The following is an 18,344-nucleotide window of genomic DNA, read 5'->3' on the forward strand; positions in this document are numbered from 1 at the left end:
TCCACTGTAGTGACTGATGGCTGGTAGCAAGGTGGCAGAAGGCTGCTCCCCCTGGAGGGGTAGTTTTGTCTTGCCTCAGTCTCACCTTGCAATGGCTATGGGGTGTGCAGGTGGTCACATTACTCTGCACAGAGTGCAGTAACATCAGCAATGCATGCATAGTTACCTCCCACGACCTGTTATGGTCTGCTTCTGTCGGTAACTATTTTGGCATTCGATATAATTGCTTTGTTTTTCATTGCCCTTCAGGTTATTTCATAATTAGTGAAAGTGAATAAGGTGAAATGAACAAACTGAAATCCTCTTGGTCAGATGAGAATACCTTACTCAAGGTAGACCTTCCAAGAAGAGAGATGGCAGTCAATTAAGCACCCAAGCACTAGCTTACCTCTAATTTTGTTTAAACTTCTGCCTCGAGTTATTGGAGCTGTGACATACTGTGATTATTTATGCAGGCTCCCTTCAGCCACAATAATAATCATTTTTAAGTACTTGAAGAATGAGTTACCTTAGGTTTTTTTCAATTAATTGGCAAGTAAAATTTGTTTTTTCGTTTAGGAGTTAAATTGTGCTGTTGTAGGAATTGACCCAGGAACTATTGAGAAACTGGTATTACATAGAGCTGTAGTTGATTGCTGTACTTATGATGTGAATAAAGCACTGAATATAATCAACCTGTTTAGTGCTGGTTCTGTGCTTCACTTATATTTGTTCAATTTATTTATTATTTTATATATGGGTTATCTTATGAACGTGCTATTTCCTTTGAGATGTAGGAAACTATGATATTGACTTTTTGTACTAGAGAACTCTGCTCCACCACTCAACATGATCATGGCTGATCAGGTTCTAATCTTTCATCCTCTTGCTTAACAAGAATCTCTCTCTTAGTCTTAAAAATGCTCAAAAACTGTTTCCCCCACTTTTTCAGGAAGAGTTCCAAGGATTCACAACCTTCTGGGAAGGAAAAAAAACAACTCTCTCTTTTTAAAAATTGGCCAACCCCTTATTTTCAAAAAGCAATCTATTATTAGCAGCAAACTAGAGAAAAGTGGCCTATGATTAGAGGAGCAGTGAGCGGTAAAGAAAATAATCAATAGCAGTGAAAGAGGTACCATTAGATTAGATTACATTACAGTGTGGAAACAGGCCCTTCGGCCCAATTAGTCCACTCCGACCCGCCAAAGCGCAACCCACCCATACCCCTACGTTTACCCCTTACCTAACGCTACAGGCAATTTAGCATGGCCAATTCACCTGACCTGTACATCTTTGGACTGTGGGAGGAAACCGGGGCACCCAGAGGAAACCTGCGCAGACACTGGGAGAACGTGCAAACTCCACACAGTCAATCGCCTGAGGCGGGAATTGAACCCGGGTCTCTGGCGCTGTGAGGCAGCAGTACTAACCACTGTGCCACCGTGCCGCCCACAATGTGTTTGCACATTCTCCCCATGTCTGCGTGGGTTTCCTTCCACAATCCAAAGATATGCAGCTTAGGTGAATTGGCCAGCTTAAATTGCACCATAGTGTTCAGGAGTGTGTAGGCTAGGTGCATTAATCACAGGTAAATTAAGGATAGTAGGGGAATGGGTCTGGGTGGGTTATTGTGGCTCAGTGGTTAGCACTGCTGCCTCACAGCGCCAGAGACCCGGGTTCAATTCCCGACTCAGGCGACTGACTGTGTGGAGTTTGCACATTCTCCCCGTGTCTGCGTGGGTTTCCTCCGGGTGCTCCGGTTTCCTCCCACAATCCAAAAATGTGCGGGTCAGGTGAATTGGCCATGCTAAATTGCCCGTAGTGTTAGGTTAAAGGGGTAAATGCAGGGGTATGGGTGGGTTGCGCTTCGGCGGGTCGGTGTGGACTTGTTGGGCCGAAGGGCCTGTTTCCACACTGTAAGTAATCTAATCTAATCTAATTGTTTGGAGGGTCAGTGTGGGCTTGTTGGGCTGAAGGGCCTGTTTCCATAATGTAAGGATTCTAAAAAAAAATCTTTGGAAAATGTTTCTGTGCAAAGGGCTACTCTGTGGTCAGACTTCTTGAATGGTTGGTGGAAGAATCAATCATTGAGCCAGAGTTTTTGCTGGGGACCGCAACATTTGCAGTGGCTATGTGTCTTGACAGATCTTGATAGAGGCAATTGGGGAGTGTAGGGAAATCCAAAACGTGGCCCCAGCTGTCATGCCGTTTCTGCTTCAGTCGAAGCAAAACACTTAGAGACAGTGTAGTTTTATCTCCTCCATCTTTATTTCAGGCCCTGGAAGGAGAGAGAACAATTTCCCATGTGCACAGAGACACGAGTTTCTCTCGAGCAGCAGATTTGTTCAGGAAATATATAGTCACTTTCAGGAGCAGCATCCCATTAAGACAACATCTATATTGATTGGGTGACTGTTATAATCAGCGAGTGTCAATAGCAAAGATTAAGCCATCTGGCGTTATATAAGGAATAACTGGTTTCACGTAATGAATGTTTTTCACTTTGTTGACTGACTTTACATGCTGAATGCTCCTTCACCTTGTTAAATGGCTTTGTATAACGAACGTTTTTTCCCCTTGTTATCCGACTACTCTTGCCTCCAGTACCTCATTGTTTATTGCAAGTTCTTACCTGATTTGAGTCATGCTTAGCTGAACCTTTGTTTCACAAAATTCAAAACATAACTCTTTCCCTACCTGCTGAGATCTTATACTCTTTCTCACAGCAAATCTCTAGAAGAGTTCTCCCTTGGAATTTGTAGATTGCAGCAGAATTATTTTTGACTGTATAGTGTAGATTTTGAATTTAATGTTCAGAAAATATTATCTAGTTCTATTTACAGTTTGCCTTGAATTGTACTATAACTCTACAATTATACATTATAGTAATAAAGACACTGGCACCGTATATTGATGTAGCAGATGACTGTATCTAAGGTCAATCCAGTTGCAGTAAATGGTCTAGCATCAGATTTGGCATATTTGGTGTTGAATGTGCTGTCTGGTAAATGCAAAGTAGTTGTAGTGGATTATAACACTTGAGAACAAATGTGTCCATAAATTATCACTTGTTTAACCAAGGTTCTTGAATTATTATCTGTGGTTGGGAACACATTCAAATGATTGGCAGAATGCCATTTCTTTTCAATAAGCTGGGCTTAATGGCTATCAATGAAAGAAGTAAGATATGCTGATTGCATTCCAAGATAGAGAAATTGATTTATGCAAAGCATTTTCAACAAAGATGACTTCACAGTGAAAGCCACAGTCTTATCAGGTATAGCAAGAGTTAATGGTAGTTGTCTTTTCCCTCAGATGGGGGATTTCAAGACTATGGGACACATTGTTAATGCGAGGGGAGAGATTTAAAAAAATGAGGCAAATTTTTTACACTGGGTATTTTGCGTGTAGAATGAATTTCCTGCAGAAGTGGTGGATGCAGGTACAATTACAATGTTTAAAAGACATTTGGATAGATACATGAATAGGAAAGGTTTGGAGGGATATGGGCCAGGAGCAGGCAAGTGGGACTAATTTAGTTTGGGACAGACTGATTGGACGGAAGGGAGTGTTTCTGTGCTGTATGACTGACTTCTGTGACTCTGTCTTAACCTCAATGATCGAAAATCAGTTTGGTCACTTTATAGTGAGGCGACCTGTTGTACAGTGCAACAGCAGTGTAAAGAAACGGATTCATGACATGTAAAATACAAAACATACAGATAAGTTACTGTCCCAAAATAAGATCTAATATAAAGTGGGCAGCCAGGTATTATTTCGATCATTGCTGTTTACAAGTTATTGTTGTAAGCTCAGGTTAAATTCCAGACAAACTGTCAGGCCTAGTTTTTAGCCTGTTGAACTTTGATGATTGGAGTGGCAATGGAGAAATCTGTTAGTCAATTTAAATTCTTCTCCTTTGATTGCAAGAGCAATGAAGTATGTTTTCTCTGTTTCCTTAATGCCACAAATAGTTCATATTTTGGCAGTAGACCGTACAAAAAATATAACAGCAGAAGAGGCAAAGTATGTGGGTGCTAGGTGTGGTTAATATTGGTATTAATGGGGACCAGTTTTTAGGATGAAATCGTAAATATCGATCCTGCCTATCCATTTAGTTGAATGTTAAAACTGCTTTATAGAGTAAAGGAACCAAAAGGACTTAACTAATTGAAACCGACCTTGTGATCTTATTTATCTTGAGAACCAAGCAATCTTATAACTGAACATGAGTTAAAGAAGTTGCTTTATATCCAGTATCTCCTGTAATGTGTGTCAAGAAATGCTGGGTACTACTTGGCGATATTAAGCATGTTCATCTGATTAAGATTTAGTTGTTGGACGAGACCGGTGGTAGTATGCGCAACTTTGAACACAGTTCTGAGAATTGGATGTGTGAGGGGAATCTTGATCACTTTCTACAATTTCGTTTCATTTCTTATTTCATATTTTGATTGAAATCTGTTGTTTGAATTCCATGTTTTATCCTGGAATATACAAGCTCTCCACTGGAGTGCATCTGAACTTCGTTCATTCAGATAACTTGTTTAAATGAGGGCTGAGCTAACTCCAAGAATGTAAATGCAGGCATCTCAGTGCAACTATGAATAGAATGCTGGGAGTTGCATTAAAAGGGAGTTGCTGAAGAGGGGAAAGGAGGTGCTCCTTTGCTTTCTCTCACTTTTTTGACCCTGCAGGGAGCTGTTTAAGTTTCTAGCGGTTGAGGTCTATTCTGTTACTAAGGTTTATAAAAGCACAGGAATTGATGGATTGGTTACCAAATAAATGGTAAAAGAAAATAATTAAATAATGAAACTGAGTGCGTGAAAGAGTTGGATGAACAGGGAATGGAAGTGCTGTTTTATTTTCTAAATCAGTTTCTCTTCCTGCAAGTTCCACAGTTCAGAGGGGAAAATACCTTGCATATATGTCCTGAGATTTTGTCATATACCTTTTGGGTCTTCTCGTTTGCTCAGCTCTTGGGAATAGGGTTGTGTGGCTTCACCTAAAGAAAGTAAGGGTACCTAGAGGCAGGACTCTGTCTTTGCAATTGACCCAGAGATTTTGAGGTTGTTTCAGGTTGTTAGGATGAGAATGGTGGTTGCAAAGTGGGCGAGCTAACTCCTCCTGGCACCATGATGCTGAACGTCAATCAAATGAGCAGAATAATTACTAATGTAGTAGTAGAAGGAACAATAATAAAGGGGACTGACTCAATTCTTTGCAATAGAGAACTAGAGTCCAGAAGTGGCAGGGTTTTGGAAATTTGCCCTTCCTCGTGGCAGGGTTTGGGAAATTTGCTCTGGTTGGAATGTTCCAGTAGCTGTCAATGATGTATGTACCAACATAGGCAGGACAAGGAAAGCAGTTCTGCCAGGTCAGCATGAGAATCTATCCACCAAATTAAGAAAATGCATCAAAGGTCACAATCTATGGCATATTTCCTGAGCCACCTTCTATTGGCATAAGTTAAATATGATTAATGAAATAATGCTTGGCTGAAAGTCTGGTGTGATAGGGGTGGCTTCTGGTTTGTGATACTGGGACCAGTACTAGGGAATGTTGGGTTTGTACTTTTGGGACCATGCAGACGCCAGTGTTCTTGAGAACTGTCGAATGAGGGAAGTAGAGGAGCTATTAAACTAAACAATGGGCGAAAGGGATTAAATTTGTAAAGAATGGCAAGTCAAAAGAGTAGAGCCAAGACTAGATAGAATGATCTTAATATAGGAAATGACAACTAGACTGAGAGGAAGGGGTAGAAAGTACACATCTGTATCAAAAGATAAGCCTAACGGTTATAAAAAAAGGATAAAACTAAAGGCCGTGTATCTGAATGTACGAAGTGAAAAAGATAAACTGAGTACAAATACAAGTAAGAAAGATCTGACAGCCATTACAAGGCATGACTGAAAGATGACATTGGGTGGGACCTGAATATTGAAGGGTGTCTGGCACTTATGAAGGCCAGGAAACGCAATAGAAAGGGATGACTTAAAGTTCAGGAAATGAAGATGCAGAAGCAGTTCGAACAGTGATGAGAACTAATATAGACAAGAAGTCACCTTTGGGATGGCTATATGAACACCCTGACAATAACCACACAGTAGAATACAGGATGAAATAAAAGCTTAACAGAAAGGTATGGCGATAATCCTGAGAGATTTTAATTAACATGTAGACTCGAAAATCAGGTAGACGCTGGAGGCACAATTAAATTTATAGAATTTCTTTTGGCTCATTACTCAGAACAGTATGTTCTGGGGCCAACCAGAGATCAGACCGTACTGTATTTGGAATTGTGAAATTATATGCAATTAATAACCAACCTTGTAGTGAAAGCATCCCTAGATAGCAGTGATTAAATTTGCATTCAGTTTGAAGGAGAGAAGAGTGGGTCGGAGGCCAGTATTTTAAACATAAGGGCAGTTGTGAACGTGGTGCTAGCCAAAGTGGATTGATAAATTAGGTTAAGTGATTAATAGAGGTGAAGTGGTGCATGTTCAATAAGGTATTTGAAAATTTACAATATGGATACATTCCAACGAGTAAGCAAAATTCCAAAGGGGGGACCCAACATCTGTGCTTAACTGAAAAGTTTGACAATGGTAACTGTTATGGAGTGGAGTCAACACCCCTCTGATAATTAAAACTGAAACACCCAGAGAAGCTCACGTCACCTTGTAACCTGTTAAAGAAATGTGACAGTGATATAACCTACTTCCCACAATCCAGTCTGTTATAAAGGACAAAGTTAAAAATCTCACAACACCAGGTTATAATTCAACAGGTTTATTTGGAAGCACTAGCTTTCGGAGCACTGTTCCTTCATCAGGTAGCTGTGGAGCAGGATTATGAGACACAGAATTTATAGCAAAAGATTACAGTGTCATGCAACTGAAATGATATATTGCACAAACCTAGATTACTGTTAAGTCTTTCATCCTTTAGAATGGGTTGCAAGTTTCAATTTATTAATATGTAAATCCCAAAACTTCTTTTAAGTGGCATTCTCAAGATAACTTAAGGTTTTATTTTAAAAAGTGACATCTCAGTTCAGAGAATGCATTAAAGTTGTGAGGTCAGAGTCTGTCTCTATCTCAATCTTGAATCAGACTATTTCCAAAGTAGGAATTTATCAAATGTTACGTGGATTGATTGCCTGCATTGACTGACTGCAGATTGTGCGCTTTTTGAACAATATAGTGTGTCCACAAATAAAATTCTGCAAATGCAAATTCACCCCATAGACTTAAGTGTGTGTGTGCGTGCGTGTGTGTGTGTGAGTGATGGAATATAAACCTGTGAGAGTGTGTGTGTATGAGAGAAATTGTGTCTATGAGAGAAGGTCTGCCTGAGTATGTAAGAGTGTGTGTGTGTTACATGAGAGAGAGCGTGTATAGTGTAGTGGGGTGACCTATCATGTGACGTGAGCCCAAGGTCCCGGTTGAGGCCATCCTCATGGGTTCTGAATTTGGCTATCAGCCTCTGCTCGGCCACTCTGCATTGTTGCGTGTCCAGAAGTGCGCCTTAGAGGATGGTCACCTGAAGATCTGAAGATGAATGGCCCTGACCACTGAAGTATTCCCCCATCTGGGAGGGTACACCTCTGTCTGACGATTGTTGCGCCGTGTCCATTCATCTGTTGTCATAGCATCTGCTTCGTCTCACCAATGTACCATGTCTCTGGGCATCCTTGCCTGCAGTGTATGAGACACAACATTGGCAGAGTCACATGAGTGCCAGCCGTGTAATGGTGGTATCCATGTTGGCACTCTGGCACATCTTGCAGTGGTTGCCGTGACAGAGTTGTACAGTGTTGTCCATGTTGTCATGAAGGCTAGGCAGTTTGCTGCAAACAATAGTCTGTTTAAGGTCTGGCGGTTGTTTACAGGCGAGAAATAATGTTGCAACACTTTATCCATGAGGATGAGCACCTCGCCAAGACCTTCCCTATGCCTCCACTTCTTGCCTTTAAATAACCTGCAAACCTAAACAGACCATTGTTCACAGCAAACTGCCCAGCCTTCAGGACAACATGGACTACAACACTGTACAAAGCTGTCATGGCAACCACTGCAAGGTGTGTGAGCGTGTCAACATGGATATCACCATTACACCATCTACCATGTATGCGGCAGGTAGTCATGACTCGGCCAACGTTGTCTGTCTCATACGCTGCAGGCAAGGGTGCTCAGAGACATGGTACATGCAGATGCAATAACAACAGATGAATGGACTCAGCGCAACAATCGCCAGGCAGAGGTATACCCTGCCGGTTGAGGGAACTCTGTCTCTCTGCACACATGTATATACACACGTGTACGCACGCACGTGTATGCATGCGCGCGCACACACCCTTCACAGGCTTATGCTTGCACACGTGTAAACACAGTCTCACGCGCGCGCACACTCTCATGCACTCACTCACTAAGGTAAAAACAATGACTGCAGATGCTGGAAACCAGATTCTGGATCAGTGGTGCTGGAAGAGCACAGCAATTCAGGCAGCATCCGAGGACAGGCAAAATCGACGTTTCGGGCAAAAGCCCTTCATCAGGCAGAGAGCCTGAAGCGTGCACTCACTCACTGTCTATCTCTCTCTCACATGCACACACACGTCTATAGGGTGAATTTGCATTTGCACAATTATATTTGCAGACACATTCTATGTTGCTCAAAAAGTGCACAATCTGCAGGCAGTCAAACCATGTAATATTTTATAAATTCCTACTTTGGAAAAAAAACAGTCTCCACTCAAGATTGGGATACAGACGGACTCTAAGCTTACACCTTTAATGCATTGAGGAGAAAGTGAGGGCTGCAGATGCTGGAGATCAGAGCTGAAAATGTGTTGCTGGAAAAGCGCAGCAGGTCAGGCAGCATCCAAGGAACAGGAGAATCGACGTTTCGGGCATAAGCCCTTCTTCAGGAACCTTTAATGCATTGTCTAGGCTGAGATGTCACTTTTTTTAATGTAAATCCTTAAATTATCTCGAAGGTCACTTAAAAGAAGTTCTGGGATTTACATATTAATGAATCAAAATCTGCAACCCAGTCGAAAAGCTGAAAGACTTAACGGCAATTTAGGTTTGTTCAATATATCATTTCACTTGCATGACACTGTAATCTTTTGCTAAAAATTCTGTGTCTTGTGATCCTGCTCCACAGCTACCTGATGAAGGCGCAGTGCTCCAAAAGCTAGTGCTTCCAAATAAACCTGTTAGACTATAATCCGGTGTTGTGTAGTTTTTAACTTGTCCAGCCCAGCCCAACATTGGCTCCTCCACATCATGTTATAAAGGAGTGGGTTAAACAAAATGAATATGACAATTTATTTAACTAACTCCAACAGTGAATAAATTAACAGAACAATTTGGATTTGGAAACTGCTGTTGAAGAAGCCTTTTATAATGTACAATACATCCTGTAGCTGGTACTCACTAGAGCCATGTTATGTCAACAGTGCAGTTCATTAATGTTTAACGTAGTGACTACTGAAACCTGCATTTTCATGGTGTAAGGGTTAGCATTGCTGCCGAACAGCGTCAGGGACCTGGGTTCAATTCCAGCCTCTTGCAATTGTCTGTGCAGAGTTTGCACGTTCTCCCCATGTCTGCGTGAATTTCCTCCCCCAATCACAAAGATGTGCAGGCTAGGTGAATTGGCCATGCTAAGTTGCCCACAGTATTCAGGGACGTGTAGGTTAGATGCATTAGTCAGAAGTCAGTGTAGAGTAATGGGGATTAGGTTTGGGTGGAATACTTTTCGGAGGGTTTGTTTGCACTAGTTTGGCCAAAGGGCCTGTTTCCACACTGTAGGGATTCTATGATTCTAATTAAGAAACTGAGCCATTCCTCTCTAACTACCTGTTCCCGAATTGAGCAAGATCCTAATAGGTTGCTGTTAGAATAAATACAACTCCCAATTATATTACAAAGCAATAAATGATAACTTAGTCTCTCAAAGTTCGCACAGAATGTCTTCCAAAATGCACCTTCCTGACTCTGCTGATCTTCTTTCTGAAATGCTTTTGCATTGTCCAAAATGCCTTCTCAATTGTTTTCCTCTGTACAAAATGCCTTCTCCGATGTTTGTATCGATGTTATTTAGATTGTGCTTTCTCTAATACATAGGTGACTGAGAGCTAATTTCATTCTCTTGAGCTGAGGACTTTTAATTGTGGTGAATGGCAGTTGCGTCTCCCCAACTTTGCAAAATGCCTGCATTTTTTATGTCCTCGATGTAAAGAAATTAATAAGTCAATCAGGCTGGTTCCCAGTAATCAAAACCATGAAGTTTAAACAGTATCTAAGGGTTTAAATTGATTGGCTAAATTTGAAAAGACTTGTATTGGTAAAAATGTTGCTTGGCTGTTCGATACAAAATGTTTCAATTTGGGTGCTGTCTATGCACCTGCACTTTGAACTGCTGTTCAGACATCCTTTTTAACTCTAAGCACTGAAAAATATACCATCTTTTAAAAGGACCACACAGTGCTTTCCCCCATTTTTGCAATTTTACACACACCAACTTCGCAATATAATACTTAAATTATATATAACTTGCAAAAATGGGTGTTGGGTCAGAAGGTTGAACGGAATGTTTTAAACAGGGGAAAATAAATCACTCTGATTTAGAGGAATGTTGGAGTAGAAGCAAAAGCCAACTAAAACTGTAAAGATGCTAGGTACTTTCTATAGATATTCAAAAAGTGAATGTTGGTCCTATGGAGATGCGTCTTGTTAATTAATAATGGGTAAGTAGGAGAAATAGATAAATAGAGGTGTTTTGCATCGCTGTTTAGCATTGGTCTTCATCGTAAACCATATGAGCAATATTCCAGAAATAGCTATAAATCAGGAAATGGGAGGAACTCAAATATTGCAATTACAGTGATATTGAGCAAATTGCTGGAGCTACGGGCTCAGCAGTGCCTGGTCTAAATGGACTTCATCTTAGAATCATGAAAGAAATGACATTGATATGTTTGTTTTAATTTGCCAAGATTCCCTAGATTCTTGTCATGTTACATTTGCTATTTTCCAACATAAATGGAACGCCTTTATTCCAAAGGGAGGGAGACAAAAGCAGGACATTTTCGGCCTGTTTGCTTTCATTTAACAGAGGGACAATATTAGAAGTTATTATTAAAGATGTTTTGGCAGGTCTCTTTTTAAAAAAAAAAAAAAGTTTTGTGAAAGGAAAAATAGATAAACCAATTTATTGGACTTCTTTGAAGCAGTAATGTGTGTTGTAGATGCAGTGTATCATTTCCAGAAGGTATTTGATAAGGTGCCACATCAATGTTGATTGCTGAACATAAAAGCTCATCGTAAAAGGCATGGGTAGGCAACAGACTAGTTAACTCAAAACATGTGTAAATAGATCTTTTTGGTTGGCAAGATATAAAGAACAGTGTGCCACAGGGATCAGTGCTGGGGTCTCAACATTTTACAATTTGTATGAATGAGTTAGACTTGGGAACCAAAGGTGTGGCTGCTAAATTGGCTGATGTAAAGATAGGAAACTAATTTGTAAGGAAACATGAGGTTACAGAGAGATGTAAATAGGTTAAGTGGGTGGGCAAAGATCTGGAAAATGGTCTATGATGTGGAAATTGTAAATTATTTTTGTTTTTGGTAGGTAGCGTGAATAAGCATGTCATCTGAGGGATGAGGGATTGCTGAATTCTAAGATGGAGAAATTTCCTGTTGCCCTCGTACATAAATATGACTCTAAATCCCAAAAGGTTAGTGTACAAGTAATTAGGAAAGCCAATAAATGTTAGCATTTATGTGAGGGGAATTAAATACAACAAGGGAAGATGGGTCTTCACTTATACAGGCCATTGATGACATCACAATTTAAGTTCTATGTGCAATATTGATATCCTCATTTCAGGATTGATGTAAATGTATTGGAAGCAGTTCAGAGATTCACTGAACCAATATTTACAATGGGTTAGTTGTCTTATGCAAAAAGTTTCAATATGCTAGAGTTTAGCAGAATAATTGAAATGTAAGATTGTAAGCAGTCTTGTCATGGTGGAAATGAAGATAATGTTTCCTCTTGTGGTGTCATCCCATTTTTCCACCCCCCCACCCCCAATCGAAGCAAAGCACTGAGACAGAGTATAGTTTTACCTCCTTCATCTTTATCCTGGCCCTGGAGGGAGAGAGAACGATCGCCCATATGCACAGGGACATGACTTCACGGTCTTCTCTGGAACAGCAGTTTCTCAATGAACAATATAGTCATTTTACAGGGAAGAGCATCCAGATAGGGCAACATACATATTGATTGTGTGACCGTTACAAGCAGAAAGTATCAACAGTGAAGATTAAGCTATCTGTTGTCACACAATGAATAATTGGCTTCACATAATGAATACTTTTCACCTTGTTAAACTGACCTCACTTTCTGAATATTACCTCATCTTGTTAAATGGCTCTACATAATGTTTTTCCACCTTGTTAACCCATTACACTTGCCTCCATCACCCCATTGTTAACTGTAAGTTCATCCGAGTTATGCTCAGCTGAACCTCTCTTGTTTCACAAAACTCAGAACTTAACTCTTTCCTTGCCTGCTTATACCCTATATACGTTCTCATTCTATGCACATTCTCAGTGGGAGAGTATAGAATTGTGAGTTATTGTTTAAAAGTAAGGAGTGAGAATTTGTTTTTCTCTGAGGATTGAGTGTCTTTGGAACTCATTTTCTCAAAAGGCAGTGGCAGCCTTAAGATAGAGAGAAATGCATGACGAGGATGGGTTGAAATATTATTTGGGGTCGGTGGAAATGAAAATGTAAAGCATGCAGTAGTCCAGTAATTTTCAAGTTTAAAACCGGGTGGGGCTATTGAACTAGAGGAGCTTGCAACAGTAGAGAGATGAGAAACTGTAACGGGATTTGAACATGAAAGTTGTAAAACTTGCTAGATACTGTAAAGATTCTGCTGATATTATAACATTTGGGTGATTTGAGTTGGTGTAAAGTAGCCCTAGGAAGCCCAAAGAAGTTGGTGTGGCAACTATGTTGAAGTTGACAAAGCACCTGCTTGAAGGATTAATTTATAAAACATGTTCATTGAGATCAGGACCTCTCCCTTGAAAAGACATCTTAATGTATTTCTTCAGCATTTACAATTCGCATCTCCAAAGATGTTGTGCAACTTCAATTGTTATGGAACATTCTGGAGCAGTTGTTTCTTTGGCAGTCTTTTTCATTCAAATGCTGTTTGTTTTAAAATTTAAACATTACTGAGATGTCACGGTGGACCACGTCTGTTTGCAATAAAACCAGAGGGGAAGGGCACACCATGCCACAACCCTCACCCCAAAGCAGCTGGTATGTAAACAACGCGAGGCTGAGTGGATCAGGGCCAGTGCTATGGTTTACCTGATCAGCTGTCGATGAATTACTGAGCAGTGAAATTCTCGATCTTGCAAGGACCATAGCTTGGGACAATGAGGTGACCCACAATTCTCCTACCAACTGCAGCTGCCATCCTCAATGATGAACATCTCCAGCGTCTGGGAAGGGTTGCTATTATTCAGGGCAGAGTCCTGTCCAGTATCCAGGCTTACAGCTGCCCAAGAAAGCTGGACATCCCAGCAAGGTTTATGCCTGAAAGGAGGCAAAACCAGCTGTCAGAAAAAAAAAACCCAATGCATAGTTAGCCATTTTACTATCAGTTTGGACTGTAGGGGATAATCTGCTGTGGTTCTGTGTTAAGTAAACTGCATGTGATGCTCAATTTTGATTAATTTTCAGTTAAGACTACAGATTTTCAGAAGCATAATACAATGTTCCTTACATTATAGCCAGTAGTTTTGATACTTTGACAAGGGGTTGGTGAAACGTTCTAGTAATGTTTTTCACTTCAAAAATATCTGATGGAAGCAAACACTATTGCAGAACATTCCTTTTTCCTATTAAGTAGCCTCTTAAAAGGCTACTTAATAGGAAAAAGGAGGGGGTATAGCTCAGTGGCAGAGCATTTGACTGCAGATCAAGAGGTCCCCGGTTCAAATCCGGGTGCCCCCTTCAGATTACTTTATGGGCGGCACGGTGGCACAGTGGTTAGCACTGCTGCCTCGCAGCGCCAGAGACCCGGGTTCAATTCCCGACTCAGGCAACTGACTGTGTGGAGTTTGCACGTTCTCTCCGTGTCTGTGTGGGTTTCCTCCGGGGGCTCCGGTTTCCTCCCACAGTCCAAAGATGTGCAAGTCAGGTGAATTGGCCATGCTAAATTGCCCGTAGTGTTAGGTAAAGGGGTAAATGTAGGGGTATGGGTGGGTTACGCTTCGGCGGGTCGGTGTGGACTTGTTGGGCCGAAGGGCCTGTTTCCACACTGTAAGTAATCTAATCTAATCTAAAAGCCAGTGGTGTATATATCCTTTTGTGGATTGGAGCATTGCTGTTTAATGACAGCATACAAAGAAGCACTGTGACAATGTGGTTTAGAAAAAAAGAATCAAGAGATTGGATTTTTACTGAAATAATTTGTAAAGATTGTTTGAATAGCCTGAATCTGTATAAATTGATTTATTGCACTTTTGAGTGTTTAAAGCAATTTTTCAGCATTATCTTTAAATTTGGTAAGGTTTTAATTTATAATGTTTTGCTTTCCAGGTTCATATAGTGGTCATTTTTAATTTTGGGGTGTATCAGAAGGATTTAACGCTTTTGACCAATGTGATTTCTTGTTATGAAAGTTGTTAGTTGCAGAGGAGCAGGAATAGGCCATTCAATCCCTTGAACCTGGTCTGCCATTTAGATTGACTGATTGTATATCTCAGTGCAACAGAATTCGAGACGTTTTACAGCACAGAAGGAGGCCATTCAGCTGATTGTGCCTATACCAGCTCATTAAATGAGCACCTTTATCTAGTGCCAATCTCCTGATTTTCCATCATACCCTTATTCCAATAATTGTGTCCAATTAACTAATCCATGTCCTTTTGAATATCTCAACTGAACCTGCCTTTACCACATTTCCAGGCAGAGCATTCCATATCCTAATTACTCCCTAAGTGAAAACATTTTTCCTGACTTCACTGTTGTTTCATTTGTAGATGATTTCAAATCTATGTCCTCTTACTCTTTTTCATTTTTGAGTCAAAGTAGTTTCTCCCAATCTGCACTATCCAGTCTACTCATGACAATGCTACCCTGGCCATTCGTCTTTCAATCTACGAGAGATAGCCAGTCTTTGGAAAATTGGATCCATTATATATAATCCTCACATCCAGTTCTTTGATTATAGGTGGTACACACCTGGGGCACCAAGGAGTGATACTTGAGATATCCTTGCATCCTGCCATCTTCAGAATGACCAATTTATTCCTCGCTTCTGTCTATTAACTGATTCTCGATCCATGCCAATACGTTATCTGGTAATCCATGGTCTTCGATTTCTGTCTACTAAATTGTATAAGGCCTTACCGAAAGCCTTCAGAAAATCCTAGTAACCACATAACTCGTTCCGTTGTGTGTTCTGCTTGTAACATCTTTTAAAAAGCTCTAATTATTTAACACAACTGCTATTTCCCTGTTTATTAGAATAAATTCAGATTTCTTTGCCGCTGGTGGACCCAAGTTTTTCTTTCTTATTCCTTTCCTCTTTACGTATCTGTGGAAGCTTTTATAGTCTGATTTCGTGATTCTTGTCAGTTACAGTAATTTTACTTTATCATTTTATTTTGCTTCCTTGGCTAAATTCCTAAAATGCTCCCATTTCTTAGTTTAGTTCTTTTTGGCAATGTTTTATGCCTCATCCTTTGTTAGCCATCTAGCCTGTTGGATCTTCATGCTTTAATTAATAATGAAATGAAATATCGTGGAAGAGGATGACCAAGAAAAGATGAGGAATAGCTGTTTTTTCTTTCAGAAAAGAGAGGAATAAGTAAGAAGTTTAGCAGTCAGATATAAACAAAATGAATGCAAGTTAATTTTAGAGTTCATGTTAGAGTGGTTTTGAGCTTTTATTAAAAAAGCAGTTTGTATTTGATGAGTGACCCATCGGTTAAAGTATGTTATTTGTTGAACACTGAGTTTTCGGCATTAACTATTTACGCTTTACAGCTACAACATTGAGTGTATTTTTGATTTGACAAGTCCAGTTATTTTCTTCCCATTTCTCTCTCCTGTCCCATTTTCTAATTTATTTTAGTGTGCAGCATCATTTTTTCTCATTGTACTTGATCTTCTTGAATTCATAGGGCAGCCTGGCTTCATTAAAAGCTTTTGACATGCATTTGTCCCATTCATTTTAAAATAAAATAATCCATGCAAAAAGGAGATCATTTGCATACTCCTTGACAAATGTCGTGATAGTGCACTATCTTTTAAGAGATTATTTTGTTCTGAGTTAAAAATCACACAACACCAGGTTATAGTCCAACAGGTTTATTTGGAAGCACTAGCTTTCGGAGTGCTGCTCCTTTATCAGGTGGTTATGGACAACCTAATGAAGGAACAGTGCTCCGAAAGCTAGTGCTTCCAAATAAACCTGTTGATCTGTAACCTGGTGTTGTGTGATTTTTAACTTTGTACACCTCAGTCCGACATTATTTGTTCTGGGTTTTTTATGAGGGATTGAATGAGAGGTGCTGAGCAGAAGATGCAGGACTTTTGAAGAAGTAGAAGCTACTTACTCCCCTCTCAGTTAGAGCTCAACTGGGGTTTTGCTCTGCTGCTGGATTACCTGAGGCAAATCATTTTTTCTGAATTTGCCTTTTTGCCAAGGCGTGTGTTTATGGGATGTTACCATATTGGAACAGTTTATTAATAACAGTTACTGTAACTATAAATTCTATTAGTTTTGCAATTGAGTTAAATTATTCTAAATTTCTCTTTGGTTGTGTTTTAACTATAGTACACAGAACATAGAACATTAGAGCGCAGTACAAGCCCTTCCGCCCTCACTGTTGTGCCGACTTGTGCAACCAATCTGAAGCCTTTCTATCCTATACTATGTCATTTTCATCCATATGTTTATCCACTGATAATTTAAGTGCCCTTAAAGTTGGCGAGTTTACTACTATTGCAGGCAGTGCGTTCCGTGCCCCTATTACTGAGTAAAGAAACTGTCTCTGATATCTGTCCTATATTTATCACCCCTCCATTTAAAGCTATATCCCCTCAGGCGAGCCATTACTATCCGAGGGAAAAGGCTTTCACTGTCCACCCTATCTAACCATCTGATTATTTTATGTGTCTCAGTTAAGTCACCTCTCAACCTTCTCTCTAAGAAAACCGTTTCAAGTCTCTCAACTTTTCCTCATAAAGCCTTTCTTCATAAGACCTTCCATCCATACCAGGTAACATCTTAGTAAATCTCCTTTGAGCCCTTTCCAAAACTTCCACATCCTTCCTATAATGTGGTGACCAGAACTGTATGCAATACTCCCAAGTGCAGTCACACCAGAATTTTGTACAGCTGCAGCATGACCTCATGGCTACCTCTGCCAATAAAAGCTAATTTACCATATGCCACCTTAACAGTCCTGAATCTATGTACATGGACACCAAGGTCTCGCTACTCATCTACACTACCAAAAATCTGACCATTAATCCAGTACTCTTTATTCCTGTTGCTCCTTCCAAAGTGAACCACCTCACACTTTTCTGCATTAAACTCCATTGGCAACTCTTCGCCCAGCTCTGCAGCTTATCCAAGTCTCTCTGTAACCTACAACATTCTTCAGCTCCACAACTTCACTGACCTTTGTGTCATCTGCAAATTTACTAACCCATCCTTCCATGCCCTTATCTAGCCCAATTATAAAAATGACAAACCGCAGTGGCCCAAAACAGATCTTTGTGGTACACCACTTGTATCTGAACCCCAGGATGAACATTTCCCATCAACCACCACTCTGTCTTCTTTCAGCTAGCCAATTTCTGATCCACACCTCTAAATCACCATCAATCCCATGCTTCCATATTTTGTGCAATAGTCTACAGTGAGGGACCTTGTCAAAAGCCTTACTGAAGTCAAATGCACCACATCAGCTGCTTTACCCTCGTGCATCTGTTTGGTCACCATCTCAAAGAACTCAATAAGGTTTGTGAGGCACGACCTACCCTTCATAAAACTGTGTTGATTTCCCTAATCAACTGCTTCCTCTCTAGATCATTATAAATCCTATCAATCTCTTACAACTTTTTCCAACACTTTACCCACAACCGAAGTAAGGCTCACTGGTCGATAATTACCAGGGTTGTCTCTCCTTGAACAAGGGAACAACATTTGCTATCCCCCAGTCTTATGGCACTATTCCTGTAGACAATGATGACATAAAGATCAAAACCAAAGGCCTAGCAGTCTCCTCTCTGACTTCCCAGAGAATCCT

General features: G+C 40.3%; 1 protein-coding gene and 1 non-coding gene across 5 annotated transcripts in view; both read left to right on the forward strand.

Annotated features, from left to right (window-relative positions):
- The window catches only part of rock2a (rho-associated, coiled-coil containing protein kinase 2a), a 225,482-nt gene that overhangs the window by 15,093 nt on the left and 192,045 nt on the right, over nucleotides 1-18,344 (forward strand). The window lies entirely within an intron of this gene.
- Nucleotides 13,960-14,031, forward strand: trnac-gca. Its single transcript has one exon. It is a non-coding gene; the product is annotated as a tRNA-Cys (tRNA).

Source organism: Chiloscyllium plagiosum, chromosome 3 (genome assembly GCF_004010195.1).
Source record: "Chiloscyllium plagiosum isolate BGI_BamShark_2017 chromosome 3, ASM401019v2, whole genome shotgun sequence".
In the NCBI taxonomy this organism is placed as follows: Eukaryota; Metazoa; Chordata; class Chondrichthyes; order Orectolobiformes; family Hemiscylliidae; genus Chiloscyllium; species Chiloscyllium plagiosum.